Source organism: Podarcis bocagei (assembly GCF_964188305.1).
Source record: "Podarcis bocagei genome assembly, chromosome: 6".
Lineage (NCBI taxonomy): Eukaryota > Metazoa > Chordata > Lepidosauria > Squamata > Lacertidae > Podarcis > Podarcis bocagei.
Window position 1 is genome coordinate 61,315,528 of NC_138130.1, and position 24,364 is coordinate 61,339,891.

Below are 24,364 nucleotides of genomic sequence, written 5' to 3' on the forward strand. Positions count from 1 at the left end.
TTTTAAGAACCTTGTGAAAATGAAATAATCTCTCTAAATTAGACATTCCTATGCAATCAGAAATGCAGGGGAGACATTAGCAATGCAGCTAATCAGCTTTGCCTAATTATTATTGTAGTGATGTATGCCTTTAATTAACTTTTCAATTGACTATGATGTTTACATATTAATTTAAACAATTTACATTACTATTTAATGGAAACATTTTCATATTAGTTATACTTCCTGTTTTTTTCAGAATTGATGTCCTAATAGAGCAGCCTTGGATGGGAAGGCTTAAATAGTCTGAACTGTGCATTGTAGTGAAATCCTTGCATGGCTGAATGAATAATTTTAACAGGCCTGTGAAACTGAAGATGCCGATTTGTTAGATCTTCACTTAAAGTGATTCCTCCATGGTTATCCTCATTTGCTTACACTGAAGCTGAATTTGAAGACATTCAATTAATTTCAACACCTTTAATGTTATACCTTACGCATAAGTTTAAAGATAAATATATAGACATGGTATATGCTGACCACAGCCTCTCATATCACCTTGTATTGGAATGTTTGTAAGGAAGCTAAGAAGTCTCAGAGGGACATAGGACGCTGTCGTACTGAGTCAGACCAGCAGTCCTCATAGCTGCAGTTGCTATAGGACTCTGCCTCCAAAGAGTCCTGGTCTAGGACCGTGTGAAGAAGAGGCTTTTGCCCACACATCCTGGCTGTGAGCATCCCATAGGCATCTGGTTTGCCACTGTGGGAAATAGGATCCTGGACTAGACTGCCCTTTTTGTCTGATCCAGCAAGGCTCTTCTTATATTCACAGGATCCAGAGTCACATGTAGTACAGGCATAAGTACCTGGTATGTCCACCTGGTAATGTTATTAATACAAACTGCCATTGGGAATATCCCCAATGAGAACCTATCATCTTATCCATGTGAATTTCCCAAATGGCATATCAGATATTAGGATGCAGAGTGGTGCAAGAGGAAAGCCTGAAAGCACGTCGGGCAACCATGCCTGTTACACAGGAACTTAAGCAAGTTCAGAAACACCTTATGCCATACTACCTATGCTGCCTCTGCTACCATTTATGAAAATGTACCACCACCACAATGTTTTGTCATATTAATAAGAGGGATGGGCCAAAAAATAATAATCACCACCCATTGTGGATGTTTGCTAATCTGACTTTAAACAAAGAAACAAAAAATCATGGACACTTCTGCAGATATTTTGACTAGGCAGACTCTGTAAAATCATGTTCAGTTCTACTTGGGTAAACTTCATTTGCAGCACTCGATGTTAAAATAGCCTCTGTACATAAAGCTGGTGGCACACTGGTGCAAGCAGGCATTGTGAATGACAGCATCTGCAATGGCCAGCAAATACAGAGGCAGCAGGTGGTGAAACAGATTGCTGCAAATTAAACAACAGTAGGTGGAATGAATTCAGATGTCCCTTATCATGTGATAGCTTACCACCATGTGCACATAATAATCCTTCCAAGTGGTAAGGAACAATTGACTACACATCTGAACCTGCTTAGAAATAATGGAGAACCAGAAAAGTGGTGCATCCCACTTGGCAATACATTGCACACAAACATACTACCAAGTATATATGCACTCCATAATAAGCAATCATTTAGTCACCTGTGTATCAAACTATTGCCTTTGATTAAAAATTTGGGAGACTCTCATACACAGGTAAAAAATGTGTTAGTAGAACACATTCATTGATCATCTGGATAAGCTCCTCGGGTGTTGGCAGCTTTTTCTGATAACTGGCTGCTCTGTTTAACATGAGTGTTTCTATTATTGACAATTAGTTCCCTGCTCTAGCCATGTTTTGCAGACACAGCAAGCAATCCTATTTCTGATTAATGATCTGGCTGAGTGTAAAGAGCAGTCTCCTAGTTTGCAGCTGTGTGTGGTGCGTCCACTGTGTCTGTGTCAGCATAACTGCAGGGACGAGGATATGAAAGACTGCATAGATCAGGAGGGAAAGTGGCAGACAAAGCTGAGGAAAGGAAATCAGATTCCTTCCTGGCCTCAGTTCAATCAAATTCATGCCCCACGCTCACTGCTTCCCCCACCCCCGGTCTTGTATTGGAATACAACAATCCTTGGTAACTTCATCAGCAACATAATCTGTCCTTCGTAGCTTGCAAACAGGATGAATGCAAAGCAAACATAACACTAACATTTCTAGTGAGCCAAAAATGTGTGCCAAAGAGATTCAGATAATTACTTATGTCATATCTGTCATGTATTAGTAGGGACACCAGTGTCTAGCCTCATGCCAGCTTATTCTGAACACCTAGGACATGACTGTGATTTTAAAATGAGATCATATTCTTCACAGTTTATAAATCACCATCTGGACCTCTCTTGATGACTTTAGAAAATGCCTTTGTCTCTTGATGTTGTAGGGGGGCGGGAGAAGAGAGACTTGGCTCCAATTTTAATTATCACCAGAATATCTGGGGGCATTGATTTATTAGCTAACTGTTGAATGTGGATGTTCATGCATGTGTCCTTTCTAGTCCTTTGTTATTTTTCATTGCAAGGATCCTTTCCCTTTATTCTTTTAGTTTTCAATTAAAAACTCCCTCTGATCTTTTGCATGTAATGTGTCTACACTGAAACGTTGGCATATTCAGATCATATTCTTGACTGCCCTATCTATAAACATCTTATTTGGTGCAGGCAAGCAGATTGATCCTAGGTATGTATACTCAGAAGGACATAATATGTGGTCCATAGAGACTTGGAACCAACAATCACTTGCTCATCTGTGAAACTCTCTGTAGGGATAAATAAATGTGGTCCGCCTGGAAACTTTTCCTTTTCAGTGCCAGGTAAAATCTTAATTTACCTCATAGACTTTGGTGGATTAGGATGATTATATTTTTGCTGTTAGTGTGCTGCCAAAGCTTCCTGTAGCTGTTCTGGGTGGGGGGGGGGGTTGGTATATTTTTAATGAACTGCACATTTTCTGATGAATGTGCTGATATTATTATGTATTGCAAGTTGCTTGGAGACCACCTTATAACAAGCAGTCAATGGGTAGTGATGGTAGCAGTAATAATATAATAATAATAATAATAATAATAATAATAATAATAATAATAATAATATCTGAACACATGCACGCACATTCATTGAATTAGCTAAGATTGTCCTCGTGTCAGGGACTTGGCAAATTTTAGAACTTAGCTGGGGGTTTTCTCTCTTACTGTGTTATTTCTCCTGTCTGGAATAGCACAAGTAATGGTAGCTCTTAAAGGGCAACAGAAATAATTAGATTCCTGCCAGTACGTGTGTTTATCAAAGCATTTTTGCCAGATGTAGGACATATGCTCCAATGAGTCCTGCTTTCCCTGAAAGGAGAAAGTTTTTAGCTTATTTATCCTTACAGACATGTTAGAATAGCACTGGGACTCAAGCCAAGAAAATGGGGGGCAGAGGGGAGAGATGGTTACACAGAATGCCAGAACTCTGAAAATGCTGCACTCATTGAATGGTAGTTTGAAAAGTTATCCATGCAAGAACCAGTCCAGGAAGAAGTAAGATGAGATCAGCCAGGCTTTTGGTGAGGGGGGATTTGGTGAGACTGGATTAGAATAAGAAAGAACAATCTGAGTCAAATTGTAGTGTTCCACTGGTTGTAAAGTTTCACAGACTCCATAACTTAGTCACGCCTCATTTTTGCAGGATCAGTTTCAATATACCATAAGGCCTATCAACTTGATAGAAGTTCCACAACTCCTATCAACCGCAGCTAACATTGCCAGTGGTCAGAGACAATATAGTTGTCTATCCGTGTTGGCTACTCATGCCTTAGGAAATCCATTACCCATTTGATCATTGTTGTTTATTAGGCTATCACTTTGCTTTGTCTCTCCTTCCAGGGTGCTGCAGAACTCTGGACTGGGAAACACAGCATGCTCCAGATGCCTTTGAAGGCATAAGAAACCCCCTGCACTTCATATATGGTGTCATATATGGTGGGGAAAGACTTGAAAGCAGCAACATGGTATTGGCATCCAGACTCAGTAAATGACTGCTTGTTTCCCCCTCCCCCCCCCATCCAGTTTTGTTAACAAAATAGAATATCAAAGCAGAATTTATATCCATGCTTGTTAACTGTGATTTGAAAGGGGAGGTACATCACTTGCTAATTTTGATACAACCAGGAATAGAAGCTTTAAATTTGCCCTCATGAGCCAAGTAGAGTGGAAGAGCATGAGACTGATATTTGTGTTTGACATTTGATTGTTCGATGTTCTGTATGAACTGAGCCATCATCTTCAATTACCTGTATGCAGGGGAGCAAAGGAATACCCCCTATAAGTAGGAAACTTAAAATACAACTTTTTCTTACCTGAAATTATTGCAATAGTATATTTAAAATACATATAATTCTCAACTAATTACCTTTGTTTGCTCAACCTGGATGGACTACGCTGTCTCTTCTCTATGTTTCTGAATAAAAAAAATTCCTTCCTGTAGCACCTTAAAGACCAACTAAGTTAGTTCTTGGTATAAGCTTTCGTGTGCATGCACACTTCTTCAGATACACTGAAACAGAAGTTGCCAGATCCTTATATATAGTGAGAAGGTGGGGAGGGGTATTACTCAGAAGGGTAGTGGGAATTGGAGATTGGCAGATAGCTGAGATGAGCCTGTTGACGACTCTTAACGACTGTAATAGGTCTTACAGGAAAAGGCAAGGGGTGAGAAGGTGAGAAATGGCTTAGTCATGTATAATGAGATAAGAATCCAATGTCTCTGTTCAGACCAGGTCTCTCCATTGTTTTAAGTTTGGTAATGAGTTGCAATTCAGCAGCTTCTGAAGTTCATGATCAGTTATTCAAACACCATCCATTTTTTATTAACTACTTTGAATTTTAGGAAAAGATGATTTGGTGTCTGTATTAACTACATCCCCTTATTTGCCTTGAGGAAAAGTTGATATATGAAAGGTACTGTGACACATTCATGTGCACTTTTAGTAGTGTGAGCTGCCACATTTAAGACCTAAGTTGAAACCATCAAACTCATTTTAATTAGGACTACTGATTGGATTTCTGCCAAGGTTCCAAAGCACATAGATTTTCTATTTTCAGTCACTAAAATTTATAATTGCCTTCACAGATTTCATCCCCTTAATGTTGTATTGTTCATTTTTTCCCATTTCTCTGTGTGTGTGTTTTCTCTTTTTGCAAGAACCTAGACAAATTTATATACATACTAAAATGCTAACCACATTCCATTATTTCAGGCCTGACATATGGCGTTCCATTTTTACTCTCAGGCAGAAAAGCAATTCTGCCTCAGCCTCACATTTTCACTCAATGTATTTTACTCTTAATGAGTTTCAGAGAAGCTGTATCTTAAGGCATATTATTACCATCATGTCTAAAGTAATACAAACTAATAAGAAATGTATATTTATCCAGTTCATTGTTCTTTGTAGTTGTGAAGTTTTCTAAAGGAGTCATTCCTGGTAAAATGAATTTTCAAACTGTAGTGGATGCTCAGCATTAATTATTTGTGTGCACAAGTACCCCCAGAAAATAAATTAATTTTGTAATCTCCAGTCAGGATTAAAAATATATAGACAATTCTAAAACTGTGATGGCTTTCCATATTGTTTTCTGTACTGCAGATATGTGCTGAAATACATATACAGCCAATTGTATTTGGAAATGATTTCATATAGAAAAGCTCAGCAATCTGTGGGTTGTATCCAATGGTGGCTTTGCAGTAATGGTTTTGCAATAGTGCAGGAGTAGGAAATCTCAGACTTGAGGATCACATGCCTCTCTGGCCCTAGACCTCACCCTCTCCCCAGCTCAGCTACAGGGACCTTGCTTTCAGTGGGTAGGGAGCTAGCTCTGTCCATGCAAAGCAGTGGAAAGAGTTGCTGGAGTTTGGTATGTTTTTGGACTATAAAAGAATTGTTTGATCCTTTGCTATACCTTAAATCCAGGCATGCATGCCTGCCATCCTCTGGGCTGTCATCAAAGTGAATTCGTGGCACAATATAATTTATTCATCTATTTAATGCTGAAGTACTGTTCAGGTTTCTCATGGGGTTTTGTTTTTTGCTGTTATAGACTAACAGTGCTGTTTTCCTGCAAAACATATTGAGCATTTCTGGAGGAGAAACTGAATCACACTAGACACCTTCAGATGAAAACACCCACCCACCAAAACAGCAAATCATCTCTACCACCCTCCAAGTGCTAGAAAACACTTTTGTAAAAAATAAAATCTGTAGTATGGAATTGTTCTTCTGCCTTGGAGAAATTGGTCTTTTTAAAATGTGTTCTCTTCTACTCCATTTATAGGATCAGATAAGCCATTACAGCCAGTTTTGTGATAAGGTAAAGGCATTTATAAGCATGAAATGTTAGTCAATAAAAGTGGCTGTGCAGGGAAGCTGATTTCAAGGTATGAGTTTGAGGTCAAATCTAAACCCCAAGTAATAAGGAATGAATGTTCTCAGCCCATTTCTTTTTGTCAGCATCATATAAACTGGGCATCTCAACTGGAAGAAATTCTGAGCAAAAAAACATTCCATTGCATCTTTTAATATGAATTGCCATCACAAATGAAATCAATCAGCAAATCTGGATGCTGGCTGTTATTATTAATCACCATTTTGACAATTTGTCTAATTAATCAGCCAACTTGAAAAAAAGGTAAAAAGAAGACTAACATTCTGAGTAGAACTCTGTGTACTTCAAATGATCTAAAACAGAAGTTTCTAAAAATCAGATATGGAAATAGGGACAGAGGGGATACAGGACGGGTGGGGAGAAATACCTGGGAGACTTCTGGGCCTCCTTTAGAGCCGCAAATTGAGTTGTGCATAAAGAAAATATGTTTCCACTGTCAGAGGCAGAATGCCTCTGAATACCGCTTGTTGGGACTCACAAATGGGGGGAAAGGCTCTTTCGCTCAAGTTCTGCTTGCAGGGTTCCCATTGGCATCTGCTTGGCCCCTGTGATAACTGAGTGTTGGACTAGATTCAGGGCTGGTCAACCTTTTTATACCCATTTATACTAATGCATCTTTCTGTAGTGCTCGATGGAAGGAGGATTCAGCTTGTGCCGTAGAACCCCCTACCACCCACCGAGAATCCTGAAACACCCACTAGTGGGCGGTAGGGACCAGGTTGACAACCCCTGGACTAGATGGATCTTTGGCCTGGCCCAGCATGCTCTTCTTGGTTTCTTAGAAAGCAAAGAAATGCTTATGCTGAAAGTGTGGAGCCCTGACAGGTTTCCATCTTCCCTCCACAGTACTCACTGGAAGGAGGCATAAGCATCTAAACAAACAGTAGTCACTGGTACCATACTGTGGTTCCTGCAGAGATTCAACAGGCACCTTGCTTTTGAGTCTCAGAAGTCTCTTCTATGCTAACAGTTCTTGTAAACCATTTGGAGTGTTGTCATAGGAAAACAGGACAGAGGGATTTAAAGTAGAAGCAGGCCTCGATTCTCCTTTGGTATATCAGAGTCTCTTGCAAGAAAACAAAGGGAAGGCAGGATGAGTGGAACATCATGAGGAGGCAGGTGAGGTGGGCAGAGAAGCCAGCCCAAGACTCTTAGGATTCAGGGCTGTGTCCACTTTACTTCAGTAGCCTGCAGAAGTTCTAAAGCATTTTCCAGACTGTACACCATTCAGAATCTTCTTGAGTAGCCAGTCATTTTAATAATTGTTTTGTACTAGTTTTAATAGTTTTTTGTGTTTTTATATTGCTGCACACCAACCTGGGTTTTTTATGAGAGGGTGGTATATAAATACTTTTATGAATAAATCAAGATAGTGACTTGGTCTGAGAACCCCTAGCATTGAAGGCTGTGTAGAAAAGCAGAAGGAAGGCTGTAACTCAGTGGCAGAGAATCTGCTATGTATGTAAAAAGTGGCAAGCTCAATCCCCACCATCTCCAGGTGGAGCTGAAAAGTACTCCTGCCTGAAACCCTGGAGAGATGCTACCACTCATTGTTGGCAATACTGAACTAGTTGAACCAATAGTCTGACTCAGTGCACAGCAGCTTCCTATGCTCCTAAGTGGATGGAGTTAGCCTGTAAAGCATGCCCTTCACAGAGCAATCCCATGCATGTCTATTCAGAAGAGTATATTCACTGAGTTCAATAGGTCCTACTTCTAGTCAAATGTGTAAAGGAATGTAGTCTTAATGGTTTTCAAATATTTGAGAGGGTGCCAGAAAATAGGTGACCTCGAGAGGCTAATGAACAATAAAGCTAAATTCCAGGAAGTCAGAAGTTGGCTAAGCATTGGAGAAGGGAAACATGATCAATTGGATCTTATTCCTTAGGTTTTTCCAGAGTACTGGCCAGAGATTTATATGATTTAACTATACTTCGCCTTGCCTACAGCAGTGACAATTCTGCTGCTTTAGATGTAGGTGTTTTGTTATAGATATTAATAGGCAATACATGATCAGATTAAACTGGTAGACTACTATAATTGCCAAATTATAACAATTAAAAGTATCTACATATATCTCAAATGGGTGTGTAGTCAAATGGGTATGTGGAGGCTGTGGGAAAGACAAAGCAAATGTTCAAAGAAGACAGCAGCCTTTAAACAAAATGAAATATTCCACTGAACCTTTGATTCAGTGGTAATTCCCTGCCCCCAACTGCTCTGACAATTCTTAGCTGAAATGGGAAAATATTATGATACACAACAGACCACAACCAGCTACGATTACTTCCTTTATATCATGGAAGAAGGGGAGGGGGAGAGATATCACATTTTGTTGATAGTCTAAAGGGCACATTGAAACAGCCTCTGAGTAACTCAAACATAAACAGGAAAGAAATCTGATAGAAAGACTTGGCACTGCTCCATTTCAAGACTAATTACTGCCATTGAGGCAAAGTTTTGAATCAAGTTATGGGGAGACAGTGGAATGAAGAAGAGTTGTAGCTTACTCTTTCAACTCTGACCCCGTGATAGTAATTTATATACATTCTGCTTCTCTTCTGTAAAACAAATGAATGGAAGCTCACTAGAGAATTTGGAAATATAAATTATGAAGGCAAATGCAAACTGGAAACTTGGGTTCACATCTTCTCTTGCAGATGCTCAGCCCAGCAGTAAGATGAATCAAAGGGGCAAACTGACAGCTCCATTCATCCCCTTTCTTTTGGCTGATGCAGCTGGACATCCCAGTTCAGGCCCTTTCAGGAGAATGGGACTGCCTAGGCTAAAAAGAGCCATAGCCAACTCCACCCCCTTAATGACTTGCTTTAGGGCCTTACACTAGCTACCATTGTTGGGAATACTGCCAGTGACAGTGTGTCATCTGCTGCACTATCCATACCTGCAGTGGGGTCCTCCACAGCTATGCACCATCAGCAGAAACTAGGAAAAGGGCACATCTGTTACAACCTAATGTTTTCCAGTAGCAACAATTAAGGGGTTCAGTTTGAATTCTTGGGCTGCAATTGTAACATACATGTACTTGGGAATAAGTCCCATTGAACTCAAAGGATGTTACTACTCCCACTGCATCCAATGTAGCTTACTCCAATGTAGTGTGTATAGCAGAGGTTCGTAACCCAGACCACAGAGACACCATGGCATATGTGAAAGCCTTTGTTGGTGCCCAAAAGCAGGGGTGCCAGACCCCATGTTTTCATTCTTTTTTAGAAAAGTAAGTTTCTTGCCAGCCTAGAAGGAAAGTTACAAAGCAAAATGTGCAGGTACCCTTCTAAGCAATTTCTGTCACTTGAGCCAGCCTGTTTACTCTCACCTAGCAGTGCTTTTTAGCCTATGAACTATGAGTGAAGTGAAACTGTGATGGATAAGTGAGTTGTTTGGACACCAGACAATAGAAATGCCTAGGGTCCTAAGGAGTTGCTGTTTTCCCCTCCCCTTTTGTGCAGTTTTCCTGTCTTTTTTTTTTAGCCCTTGGAATATCTGTTGTTTGCCCTTCCTTTCCCCCCTAGCAACCAAGATGTACCTTTCCTGTGGTGAGTTTAACTGAGATCAAGTAAGACCAAGAAGTTGTTTTCTGAAAATAGTACTACACAAGAAGGCAAATGTGAAAACTTTGCAAAGAAGAGTTAAACAGCAGGCACTTATTAACATTTCACTGTATAGTAAACTTACAGTACAATGGTATACATGTCTACTCAACTCACTTCCTGGTGAACTAACACTATTCCACGTATGTTTCCCCACCCAGTGCAGCAGCAGTAACCAATGGATAGTGAGCGGGGAAAATGCACAAGGCAACAATGCTGTATCAATAATAATGTGACGTAAGAAGGGTTTTTTATGATGATCCCGTATCTGCTATGATATATGCAGTCTGCCATTAAAGGAATTTCCTTTGTTAACCTCTAGGGATAGCACCATGCACTGACTATATACAAAAGAGATAGACTATTAAATAGAGTTATGTTCTGTTTCATAGCATGTCCAACAATTTGTCAGTAATTAGTGAAGGGTGAGCTTGGCTTGGCTTACCTCAATTCAGAAGTGGCTTGGAAGTTACAAATTGTATTAGTGAGCATGGAGGAAAAAACAGCTTGTCTTGCTTCTGAGGTTTCTCTTATTGCCTTGTCCCCTCAGCAACGGCAGTTTCCATCTCTTGACATGGCTGTCAGGCACTTGGAAATGCAACTGCCCCCACCCTGCCGGAGCAAATACTCCAGGGAACAAAAGAAGGTTTTCGATTTTGATGGGAGCAAGAAGCACATAAAACATTTTGTAGGAAAATAGTCAAGAGAATTGTCCCAAATAGAGAATATATATCTGCCAAATAAAAACGTTGCTTGGTTGGGTAGCTCAGTGACATAGTTCACAGCAATCAGTGAGAATTTCTCTGGGACGAAGGGGTCAAGATGAAAGAGGTTCTGTGCACACACACACACACACACACACACACGGAAGCTGGCTGTGCAGTTCACAGGTTTCAGAGCAATAGAGGGGAGTATTTATTTCACCAGTTTTATAAACCGCTTGATTTCAATAAGACTGCAAAGTGGTTATGAAAAGAATAAAACAATAAAATTATCAGTAAGAAACAATTTAAAAAGACTGTTTAAAACATGTTTTTTTAAAAAAAATAAAAATAAAATCCACAATCTGGAACCAGATTGAAACACACATCAACATTATATACATATATGGCTAGGCTTCTCTAAACAAAAACGTTTTTAGCAGGCACCAAAAGAGTACAGTGAAAGTGCCTGCCTGCTGTCAATGTGCAGGGAGTTCCAAAGTGTGTCCGCTTCCACACTCAAATATGGATATCTTACAATTGAAGAACAAATATTATGTGGCACCTTTAGCAGTGTCAGTTCCACATATTGAAGCTGTGGAGTGGGTACATATAGGGAAAGGCAATCTCATAAGGAAACTGCTCCCAAGGTGTTGAGGGTTTTATTTCCTAATAGTAACACCTTGAAAATTGGCCCAATAGAAAATTGGCAGTAAGATTCCTTGAATCCCAGACTGGGAAATAGGCAGGATATAAATAAATATAATAATAACCAGTGTAGGGCTCTGAGTAGAGAGGTTCTATGCTGATAGGGTCTCACTCCTTTCAGAAATACCATACTAACTGCAGCTTCCAGGTCAAGGACAGGGAAGCCCCACATACAACATATTGCAGTAATCCAATCTTAAAGTCACCAGTGCCAGAACTACTGTAAGGAATAACATTGACATTTTGGGGATATGTGCACCTGCACTCTGGTTACATAAATTGGAAACAAACTATAGGCAATATAGGCAAGCATTATGAATATTTAATTTCTGTCAGTAATTAAATAGCAGAAGACTTACTCTATAATTGTGACTATTTTCCAGCAATGATGATTGCCATTGAATTGGTGGGAAACAGTCCAGTACTGTACATGGTCTGATGTATTTTATATTATAAGTTATATGAGCAAAAGCATAAGACTAGCTGATATTATAAAAGTACTTTGGTGCTTCACTAAAAAGAGAATATTTACACCTAGAATATTTTAGTTTCCACAGAGTGTTATCTGTCTGACTTTTCATTGAACTTAATGTCAAACAGGAGAAAGTCCATGTTCTTTCAATAGCTCTTTGATATTTTATTGATTAGTTTGTCAAAGTTTCATGACTGTAGACAAGAAACATCAAAGTCTCCAAATAGCTTTGAATGCCATACATGGTTTCACTTCAGTCTGGACTTTGCGTGCACGTCTTCTAGTGACCTAAACTACTCTAAACTTATTTTGTAGGCACATTCGTATACATCCTTACATATTATGATCATGAAATAAGTGTCAGTGTATCTTAGAAATATGTAGCATTTCATGGTTAAAAGAGAGTAACATAAACTACCAGTAGTCAATTTAGTCCATTTTATCTTGAGAGTATAAAATTCTATAAAGTGGTAACTCAGGTTAAGAACTTAATTCTTAACCTGGAACTGTTTTTAACCTGAGGTACCACTTTAGCTAATGGGGCCTCCCACTGCCGCCACGCGGCCACTGAACAATTTCTGTTCTCATCCTGAAGCAAAGTTCTTAACCTGAGTTAAGTTCTTAACCTGGGTTAGCGGAGTCTGTAACCTGAAGTGTCTGTAACCTGAGGTACAACTGTATTTTAAACTTCTATCAGCATTCATTGGGATTTTTGTTTTAAGAAGTGGAAGAAACCAAAAACAGAATAATTATAATATGTCTAGAACATGGCTCTGTACACTTTCCCACTTATACTTCACAATGCAAATGCTTATGTTGAGCACCTGAAAGCTGGTGGTGGTCATAGATAGAGAGATTCATAAAATATAGACTAAACTTATGATAAATGTTTGTCCATACGCTTCTCCCCATATCTAATAAAAATATTTTCAATGGAAAGTATTTTCCATTAATCTTATGTGACATTCCAGGGCTCTCCTACTAGTCACTAGTCCCCAGGGGTGTCTAGGTAAGTCTCCCATCCTCTCCACTGCAGCCAGAGGTTCCTAACCTTTTCCAAAATAAGCTGCTGTTACCATCTACTGAATTACAAAGAAGAGAATGTCTTCCTCTGTGTCCTTAACTGTATACAGCCATCTCCCCACTTACACAGGGGTTACATTCCAGGGTACCGTGTGTATATGTGAAACCGCATTTAGTGCGGAACACGATCTAAAAAGCCACAGTCTGCCAAAAATCCACAAAAATCCACCACTACTCCCTCCAAACCTCCTTTCTCAACCTACAACTCTCCACAAGTCTCAAAGGTTGGTGCAAAGGCTCAAGGGATTGCAGGTGCAAAGGCACCTGGGATTGCTAGCCATTTTCCTGCTCTTTCTGTACAAATTTTGCAGTTTTCCCGCTCTTTTGCACCATTTTTGCCCTTTTCGTGCCTTCTTGCCGTTTAAATCTATTTATTTAATTATTTCCCGGTTCCCCGCGTATACTTGGTCACGCAAGTCAAACATGTGTAAGTTGGGAGATGCCTGTGTATCATAGCTAGTATGTGCTGTGAGACATGTTATTCCTAGAACCCCCAGAACACTCTGATGAATTTAAAGCAATCAGTATACCTGCGCACAATTTCAGCATCTGCTTTAGTTTCGTAAATGCTTTTTAGCTTATGAAGTTTTAAATACAACTGAAAGGGTTTTGAAGTCACTGTGTTTCTTGACCCCTTGTACATTACTAGAGGTGCTGGGAAAATTATCCTAAGACAGGCTCAGAGAATATCTTTAGTGAAGAGGTCAGATTTATAAGCCCCTGAATTATTCTCCAGCATGGATTGAAATCCAGTTTGGAGGGGGAAATCCTACCTCCTCTTGTCCTTCCAGATCAGTTTCCCCATTCTTGCCAACTCTCTGCATCTCCCAAATAACCTTTCATACTTTCCCTGGCCTGCAGCAGCAGCAGTGACATGTGTCGTATCAGCACGTAGGAAGGGAAGGGTAGAGACAAGTTTGTTCCTTCCATGTCCTATTTGCCTATCACCCTCAGAGAAAAATGTGTGGTAACCCTTTACTTTTCTAGCCTTCCAAAAAGCCACTGCCTGGAGAACAGTGTTTTTTAGGTTGGCGATGAATGGGGATGTAAAAGAACATTTTCTAAGCTTCAATTTTGCTTTCAAAATAACCAGAGTCCCAATTATTATTATTTTCTGGAAAAAGATTGGATCATTTTCAATTCAATCTAAGGTGAACAGGAGAGAGCTTTCCCCTCTCTGTACATAACGTACTGTATGTCAACCCATTATCATTATGTTATATCAGCATTCAGATCATTTCTTCCTTTTTCTTATCTTGAAATCCAAATGATTATTGTTTTTGTAAAGAAATATAAACCATTGTTAATAAGTCTTTTGTAGCTTTATGTTCTTCACAGACTAGTTCCAGCTTGCAAAGAGCTTTATTGTTATGTTTGTATGCATCTGAAGCAAGTGGGGGCTAAAGTTTTAGGGAAATGGTGGGCTTGACTCATTTTTTCTATACACATCATGGAAAGGCAGGCCTAATCTGCAAAGGTCACATAATCTGGAAGACCATGTAAAAATATTTTAACTGCAAAAACACTGCACAGTTTGAAAGAAAATAAAATCTAGTTTTACTAAAGACTCATTAAAAACTGTGATTTCTGGCAAACGTACTCGTAACTGTGTTATATTCTAACAGAGGTATGTTTAACTGAGAAACAGTATCCTTTTTGTTGAACCAGAGAGGAAAATCTTGTTTCCAAGACACACATTACAAATTCTTACTAAACTCTTTCAAGCAGCTTGCCAAAATGTTAAAACACTTCTAGTACAAATTTAGACCACTGATTCATTCTTAATAACTTGATTGATATTGTAACCTAATATGTGATCTGTGTTTTATCCTGCTTTTTGGGAGCTGCATTTCTGATAGTTTCTTATATAAATTACCTCTTAATTACTTTAAAAAACCAAGGTGGCACTTACATTAGAGTCTTGAATGTATGGTCATGTTTAAAGTTATGACACACTTTTTCCACTCTTGAGAGCCTGAGAAACAGCAACAATGATGTTATCATGTATACTATTTACCATTTTTGACAGATGGATTGGGTGAGTGAGCTGTATAAGGTTTATAACCACTCACTTATTTTCAGTGCTTTTAACCTTTGGTTAAAAGGGGATTCATAGGAGGATCAATGCTTTGAATGAGCACATCCAAGAGGTGTAAAGACTCAGCTATGCATGCTGATTTTCCATATGATCATATAAAAGATTATCAGGTCAATTTCAGTTGATTTTCTATGACATTACAAGCAACAGAGGTTGTGCATACATTTGCTAAATTCACTCAACCAGCATGAAGGATGGAAAAAAATAAATTATTTAGCTTCTACGATTCCAATAAATATCTAAAGGCACACAATGCAGTCCTAATGTATCCGTTCTGAGTCTAGCTGGATGACTTTAATGGTCTTCCCCTATGCATATAAAATTGTGAAATAACTTCTGAAGCATTGTTGAAGACATCTTTAGTAGCACAGTGATCCTAGTGTTCTCTCTCCAACACACCTACAAATCTGGAGGCCACTCCCTCACACCACTGCCCATTTTGCATTACCTTCTGAAGACAGAAGAGCAGTACAGGACAGAAATGGTGCTGCCAAAAAGACAACCAAGTAGGCACCAGGTGATAATGAAAGAACAGCAAAGGAGACAGTCCAAGGAATGTAACAGAAATATGAGTCTCAGTTGGAATAAGTGATATATATTTGCACCACTGTGCTTGCAGCTGAATTGACTATGGAAGAGAATGCTTAGAAATGCTTGGTCAGTTGAATTTGGCTTGATTCCAGTCAAGTTATGGTTCTTTGAAATGTCAAGTGATTCTATATATCACTTTTGTGGCAGGGGCCAAAAATAAACATTGCTTCAAGGTACAACTAGTTACAGTGGAACCAATTTATCCATAGTGCCTGCCAGCCATTTTAGCTTGTTATTAAATCTCACTGACAGTTGTTCAACTGTTTTTATTATATTTATGTCATGGTATGTTATCATTGAAAACATCACTGGAAATTAAAAATTGGTTGGTCCATTCAGAATCTGGTTCTAAGTCTATATTTACCCAAAGCAAATGTTTCACAGAAAACTAGAAAGTGCTGCAGTTTTAACTCAAAAATACATTTTAGGCTATTAACCATACGACTATCATAAAACAAGCAAAATAAATGACTTAATAATTAGCAAATTAATTAGTTTCTAAGGTGAGTCTTCCCTTCCTTTAAAACATAAATAAAGAAAATTTATGGACCACTAAAGACTGAGAACATAAAGACAAAAAGTAGTAAACAACAGGAGCTTTATTATACAGTAGATCCTTAAACACTGCTAAGTAGTAAGGTAAATCAATCTGCAATAGATTACAGAAGAGAATAAGTATAAAAAAGAGAGAATATTAATCTTAGGACAGAAATATACCCTTATCAGTTTAAGAACACATTGTTGACCAATAGCTTTATGCATGAATATTTTAGAGATATTTTAATGTTATCAAACCTATTCAGTTGGCTCTTTTGGCAGCTCTTCTCTGGAAAATAGGTTTTCATATCTTTTTAAAGTGTGTTCTTATTGCTGATTGAAGGGCAGGGGAAGGACGCTAGGATGCAACGTATGTGCCCTTCTACTGCCAGAGAGGGAAGTCCACCAGTGAGACAACTTTACCATTGCTGATGGACCCTCAGTAGGCCTGTGGAAAGCTCTGAGGCAGGCACAGTAAATTCTTCCCATTCCAGTTGGGGTGGGGAGGAAAATATCCCCTCTTCCCACCCTGGTGACAGTGAAATAGCAGGACAAAGGATGTAGTCATTGAACTTACATGGAAATAAACTTCCCCCCACATCACAATAAGGTAGGATTGCTCATTTTACATCATGAATCTGCAAGGCTGGTGACAGAATTGCCTTTAATTCCTAAGATAGCTCCTGTATGCTGTAGATGAAAAACTGAAAAGAATCGTGCATTTAAGTTTCACCTGACTGTGCACAAGTTAAAATTTGTCTGTATCGCTGTTAATTTTTGTTTATATATTTTAAAACATATTTACGCCGCTTAATGTTATATAACTCTTAAGTGGTTTACACACACACACAAAAAAGCAGATAGTGTTCCTAAAACCAGGCAAAAACAAAGCGCACCTGTGTTTCACAGGTATAACTGAGTAGTATACAAAAAATTAAAAGGCTAGAGAAAAGGAAACCATATATGTTTTTAACAGGTGTTTAAAATACACTACAATTTCTGCTTTGTGAAAAACTCAAGAGAGAGCATTCCAGAGGTTAGGTACTATTACTAAGAAGTTCTACTTCCATGTTAACACCAAATGACAATTCACTAGTCATGAAATGACTGCCTGGGTCGCCTCAAATGACCTTAAGATCAGCTTGGTCTATATCGTTGGTGGTGGTCTGCATTTTCCCACAAAATACTGCATAAATCTTGAAATCTAAATATTAGTGGCATGTTCCATTTCCTTCTGGACTTATTGTTTAGATACAGTAATCCCCAAAGGGCTCAAATAAATGAGCGAGTAAATAAATAAATAAATAAATAAATCTCTTTTGAAATATCTCACTGTGATCCAGGTGGCTAACTGACAAAAGAGACTTGGTATATGTAAAAACAACCTACATTGATGTTCACACTGTTGATTCCAGTTAATCTGGGAATATTTTTTCCTGTTTGACCAATCTAAGCAGCTAAATCAGAATAATCCGATTCCAAAATAATTACCAATATGAAGAAAAATGTTTGCAGCTGCAGAAAGAAAATGACAATTTTATGGAAATGCATAAGTATTTGTGTAATTAAATCTTATACGCATTAGGCTGGAATCCCTGCCCACAAGTTACTGCTAATGGTAAATTTTGTCTTGAAGGGGGGAAATGTTACAAGTAATTTGGTAATTTGAAGTCATGGCACATTTTAATAAGGTTTGGTAATAATATTCAATAAAAGAGTCAGTTTTTTATCAGTGACATTAATAAAGAATTATTAAAGGTTTCTTTCCCATGTTTGTATAGCATGATCACAATATTTAAACTGATGTTTAAATATTAGACTGTCAGCTGGTAAAATAGGAGTAGTTATTCATCAAAGTTCCTTACTGCTGCATATGGTGTTCTGTATGTGTACTAACAATTGGGAACAGACTAGTGATATATAGTAATGACATTTTTTACATAGAATTTGTATGATTCTTAGGAATATAGTAAAGTACATACTAAATAGGAATACAGTAAAACAACTGATTATTTCACTATAGACTCTATCGGTGAGGCCATGTGTTACAAAGAATGCAGATATATTTCTCAGAGTTGTCAATGGCTGTCCCAATGACTTCTCCTATCTCGGTCCATCACATATAATTTAATTGGATATGTGTCCACAGAAAGTTCCCTCCCCCACTGAAATTAGGCTTGAAAGAAACATTTTGTTGTACCCAGTATAATTGGTTGTGGTGTGTGTGTAGTGCCCGCGGCAGTTCCTCCGGTTTGCAAATGTGCCCATATGCCTCCCCATGTAAATTGGCATCCCCTGATCTAATTCTGCTTTGTGTTTTGACATCATTATGTTCCATATTTCCCACCTTATCAGCTTCAGAAAATGATGTGGAATTATGTGTGATAGAGGTGGTAAAGCACATGTTGCAATGGCTGCATTTTACAGGGGAACAGTGAAACTTGGCTTGGGGTGTTCTTGCAGCAGCAGCAAGATTATTATTTTTAATGCACACTTCTACTTTAAACTTATCAGACTCTTTCCACCATTACAATCCTGATTCTTAAAAATGCAAAGTGTTCCAATGCCAAAGTCATCCAGTGTTAGCTGAATTCCCTGTTTTTCATACCTACTGAAATGTAAAAACCACATGCTAGTTCTGGGATGCTCAACCTAATAATCACAGAGTCTATCGACACTTAAGCAGTGTCTTTTTGTATTAAACAAAAATCAATGGCTTATAGTAAATGACAGTGCTCCAGCTATAAATATAATCTAATTTCTTTAATATGGATAGGGATGCTGGTAGCATTCTCCTTTGCCAGAATCAGAAAACAACTGAGGCTGGTAAAAGTCTGAAAGGAAATAAAGTTTTTAAAGCACAAAATTCTTCCATTCAGAGTGAAATCTGAACAAGAGAAGAATTGTCAGCTTCCTTTACAAAGCATAGACTTTGCATGCCAAAGATCCTGGGGACTTTGGCAGCCTAAGCTGAAATCACATTGGCTGCCAAAGCTCTTAAAATACGGCCTGTGCAATTCCAGGGAGCTAGATTTCTCCAATACATTTGCCTCTGCATCATCTTTTTTCCTGCCCCTATAGGAACTAATACAGTCATTAGTTCCCATGGGATGGAAAAAATGGTTTCCCAGACCAGCCAGCCCCTTGGATTAGCTCAGAAACGATTACCTAAGGAGAGCTTTGGGGAGCTCATTTATCTATAATAATGGAATTCATTTTAGAGATAACATTTGTTTTGGTTTATTTAAAAAAACACCTCAAAATGATTCTGAAATTTCTGAGCAGTCTAAGATTGCATGTAAACTAATTGAACTTGGTGTGATTTACTTCTGAGCAGAGATCCATAGGGTTGTGCTGGAACATGATAAAATATCTTAAGTATTTGTTTAAATACTGTTAATGTCAAGTGATCTTGGTGAATTAAAAAGTATTTGGAGGCCCAAGAAATATCATAGAATCAGAATCACAGAACTGTAGAGTTGAAAGGAACCATGAGGGTCATCTAGTCCAACTCTCTGCAATGCAGGAATCTTTCACCCAACATGGGGCTCAAACCCACGACCCTGGGATTGTCTCATGCTCAACTACTACTGTTTCTTAACAAATCTTCCGTATTGTCAGAATTTAGTAATCAGCTAGAGTGTAACCACAATTTGTAACCACATGGTATCCTTAAAAAAGGACTGCTCCTCAGTTGGTAGTGTGACTTGTATTTCAATGAGAATAGCTTCCGACAACAAACAAGAAAAGTACCTGTTCCGTTGTGCAAGCAAAAGTATGTAAGTTTTCTGTTTGACTCATACATAATGCATACTCGTTAATAGCCTGAAAATCCAAGGGATGGCACTTGAAATTGATGAGGGTGATATATTCATATGTAGGATGAATTAGTTTAAGGACAAATGAAGAATAGATGTGCAGCCTGGCTAGCATGAACTGTTACAATTATAGTGATTATTATAACTGCAGTCAAATATCGAAACATCAGATACAGTTATCAGAGTTATGAACATATTCATGCTGGCTATGCCATATATAGAGAGTTATGTCTACATATTCAACATTGGGACCTCTGTGATGAGTGGTATTAAACTCAGAAACACAAAATATGCTAAAGATTACAATGTATCATATGCAGAATCCTTCCTAATCGCAGTGTAGTGTAGTAGCTAAAAGACTGGGCAGCTAATCAGGAATTCTTCAGTCAGGGCTGGCCTAAGACATTTTGGCACCTGAGGTGAACTACAAAATGGTGCCTCTCCCCACCAGGGAAGAAGGGGTGAGTGAAGATCTACATCAGGAGCAAGGATGGGGGGAGGAGACCAGCAATGCCTCCTATTGACCAAGAGGCTGCTGTAAACATTGGGGGGGACTGGGGGGGGACTGCTGAGGAGGCAGAAGATCTGGCCTCCAAGGTGTGCACCCCAGCCATTGCTGCAGCAGTGGGTGATGCATTCTTTGGGAGCTGGATCTGCTGCCACCTCACCTCGCCTCATGGATAGGCCAGCCCTGTCTCCAGTTCATGCCTTGCCTAAAAAGTCTTAGGGAAGCCACTGTTTCGGGCTCAGGCTTCCAGCTGCAGTATGGCAATGATAATGCTATTCATTAATTCCTTCCCCCCCCCAAAATGGATAAGAGAAATGCATTTATGCATTTCGCACATTGTCTGTTGTGACCCACACTGAAGTTTATATGATAGAACAGGAAAGAAAGCTGATTTCTCTGCCTGGAATCCCCAACTGAGTGCAATAGGATCTACTCCAAGGTAATTGTTTATAGGACTGCTGCCTAAAACACCCTTTTCAGAAACAATTTTTACTTTACAGTTTCACTGGGCGATGGTGGTGGGAGTGGGAAGCAGATATGCATTTGGCTATTAAAACTTTTCCTGTCGTGCTATAATTTATTGATGCCATTTTTGGCCCGTTAGTCACTTTCCTTTGAGGACAGCTCAAAGGCTGGATAATCTGCACTGTTAAAGTGCTGTCTTCCTGCCAGGGGATTTGCATTTGGGAGATTCCTTTCCTAGGCACTCTAACCTCCTTATCTGGAACTAACACTGCAGACAGCACATCACTGTCTTGTTTCCACCAGAAACTTTATCAGTGTTGCTACCAGGAACAGCATTTTTATGGATGAAGAAGACCTGTGTTTACAGTTAAGAGTGTCAATCATTCCATTCTGTATTCCTAGGTGTTACTGACTTGTCTGCCTGTGAGCAGCAGCCTTCCCAGCTGTACATAGAAATAATGTGTTCAAGCTAAGAGCCAGGAAAAGGGCAGTCTAAAATGCTTGACAGAAGCAAGGGTGAACCTTTTATTTCAGAAGCCAGATCCAAAGAGAATTGTCCCATTGACGAAGGTTCTTGTGTCATGTTTCTGGTCACAGTGTTGCTTTGGCACTAAAAACCAGGAAGTCAAATCTCTGTGTAGCAGCATATGCAATAAGCAGCCTTAGACAAACTGCTGTTATCTTTACTTCCTCCTGCACTCTACCATGCCCCACCCAATGCCATGGGTGAAATTTCAACCCTACTAGTATACAGGTCTGTATAATGCAATGCAACCAGTTTAGCCTCCAAGCAGGCACACTCCAGAGAGGCACGGATCAACTACATCTCTCTCTGCAGGAATATGCAACAAATCAATCACCTCTAGACCAGTACTGGATCAACACTATCAGCTCCCTGCTTTTCAGTGGGAGTGTTTGCATGTCATCGAAAGCCAAAAATCCTGGCTTAATAAACCAGGTTATGCATGATCGTTATGCACCCATAGGCCACTCCTTTCATGCCACTTGACTTCTTCCTTCACATGAGCAGCAAAATAAGCCAGGAGTAAGTACTTCTCATTATGTGTGAACCCAGAAACCATTGATAATGGATTTCAAGCAAGCCAAGACACCAAGGCAACTTTAAACCATGTCTTCATACTCTGGCTTGCTTTGAAGACTTTAACTGTAATTTAGGAGTTCACACGTAGCAGGAATCTATTATTAACCCTGGCTGGCTTTGGCACTCACATGAATTGTGGAGCAAAGCTTTGTGAAAAGACCTGCTCACAATTGTATGCCACTCATGCATGCCCTGGCTTATTTTGCTTATTTTTCACTTACCATGACTTGTGAGTGTGGTTAATGAGTCTGAAATCTTTTTCCATAGGAGCTCTCCATGGTCCTGACTCTTGCCACAATTGGCCTACAGACCACTATGTGCCACAGCCTGGAACAGGAGAATTGCTAAGATCATGTATGTGAGGTGCTTTGAACACTAGATTTATAGAATATAAATTCTACATATTATGATCATTATGCATACACTGAAAACCTACCAAGTTATTCAGCCAACGGCATGCAAAATGATAGTCCATGTCCATGACAAACTACTGACATTGAATTTAGTTTGGGCAGTTGTGCATTGCCATAGCTACAAGGAGTGTATGAAATGAGCCCAGGTTCCTCTAGTTACAAATGACTTTGTTTTAGAATCAGTCTGTGAGAACATGTCAAATATGTGTTGACCATGACTTTGCTTGGCAGTTTTAAACACACCTAATAAAAGAGTATAATTTTAGGGCTATAAAGACATAAACTGTTGATATGTCATGTGCTGTTACAAATAGGCTGAAGTTCCAGAGGTTTTCCCAGCCATTTCCTTTCCAAAGAGTAAATCTGTTACTTTGCATTATGCTCACACAAGGCTTCTTTGTATGCAAGCACAGACTTTGTGGCTCTACCAGCTTTGGAACATATGAAGATGAGAATTCCATTGGGTTGTCACTTGCTATTTAAATCCATGCAGAGGCAGATTGTTTTCCTCATACCATTCACTACAGATTTTAAGGGTCATTTCTAGTTGACTAAAGCTGGCAAAATTCACCTCAGTCATATGAGGTTTAATATTAACTGTCATTCAAATATTTTAATATTAACTGTCATTCATGCCAAAGATTGTGCACCAGCAAGTCTGCAAAATATAGTCCATATGCAAATGTGCTATCTTACACCTTTCTCATAATTTATTTAATTGATACTGATAAAAAAACCCCAAGGGAAATGGAAACAGAACATAAGTTTATTCACACATTTAGTGAGCCTTTCAATGTTGATACTATTCTGGCATTTACATCGACAATATCTGTTTATCTCATATGATAAATGCATCTTGCTCCAGGAAGACAGGTGGGATTTCTAGATTTTGATATATAGGCTATAGGACACTTTTCGATAGATGGATTGCTGCTCCCCAACTTCTGCTAGCTGAAGACTTCCACTTAGAAAAGTGACGCAACGTGAGTGGTACAGTGGGATAGAGATGGGATTAAGGAATCATGTTGTGATAGCCCAAGGAGGCTTGAGCTGGATGATATCTGAACATCTCTTCCAGGCCTGTGGTTCTTTATCCATACATCTATTAGAACCTGCTGAACTGGTCAAACTAGTTTTTTGTGAGAGTAATGGTTCTAGCTTGGGCCCAGTTAAGTACCCTCATAAGCATCTTAAAGAGTGAATTCAGTTGTCATAGAAACAAATAGGAGGGGCTTTTTCCACTTCATCTGGCTAGATGCCTCTTCACTTTAGGAAGAACAATAGCCCAAGCAGGGCTGAGTGTGTGTGAGTTTTGGATAGCCTGGAAGCTAGAGACTCTCTCAGCTGTGCTAAATCCAAAGCCAGTGAGGTGTGAGAGAGAGGTGGCTAGGAACCTAATAGGGAGGGAGGCTCTGTTGCAGTGTAAATGCTGTGAGCCCATCCATCCTATTTTCAGGCTGTAAATATGTGTAAATTACGGTAAGGCATATATCTTAAAGACAAGACAGTCTCCATTCATCTTCATTCCAAGGAAACTAAACTATGGGCAAGTGTTGGAATTCCTTGGAATCCCTGGAGTCTCACAGCTCAGAGTTTGGGGTATTCAAAACACAATTCTTAGCCTTGCAAGGAATCTGGTAGGCTGGACTTTTCTCTCTAATAAATGTTTCACAAATCTTATGAAGCACAAGATATCTTGTTTGAAATCTGTGCTGATGCCAGCACTGCTTCTCCATTAGTGGCAGAGATGGCGTCTCAGGTGGCATGGCAGTGGTGCTGGTGGAGTGCCGGCAAAAGTGG

General features: G+C 39.2%; 1 protein-coding gene and 1 long non-coding RNA gene across 18 annotated transcripts in view; one reads left to right on the forward strand and one right to left on the reverse strand.

Annotated features, from left to right (window-relative positions):
* Positions 1–24,364, forward strand: part of ROBO2 (roundabout guidance receptor 2) — an 839,550-nt gene that overhangs the window by 318,873 nt on the left and 496,313 nt on the right. The gene's annotated exons all lie outside the window — the stretch shown is intronic.
* Positions 22,379–24,364, reverse strand: part of LOC308590072 — a 44,216-nt gene continuing 42,230 nt past the window's right edge. The window contains exon 3 of the long non-coding RNA XR_014009678.1: positions 22,379–22,478. This is a non-coding gene — a long non-coding RNA (uncharacterized lncRNA). The remainder of the gene's footprint in view (positions 22,479–24,364) is intronic.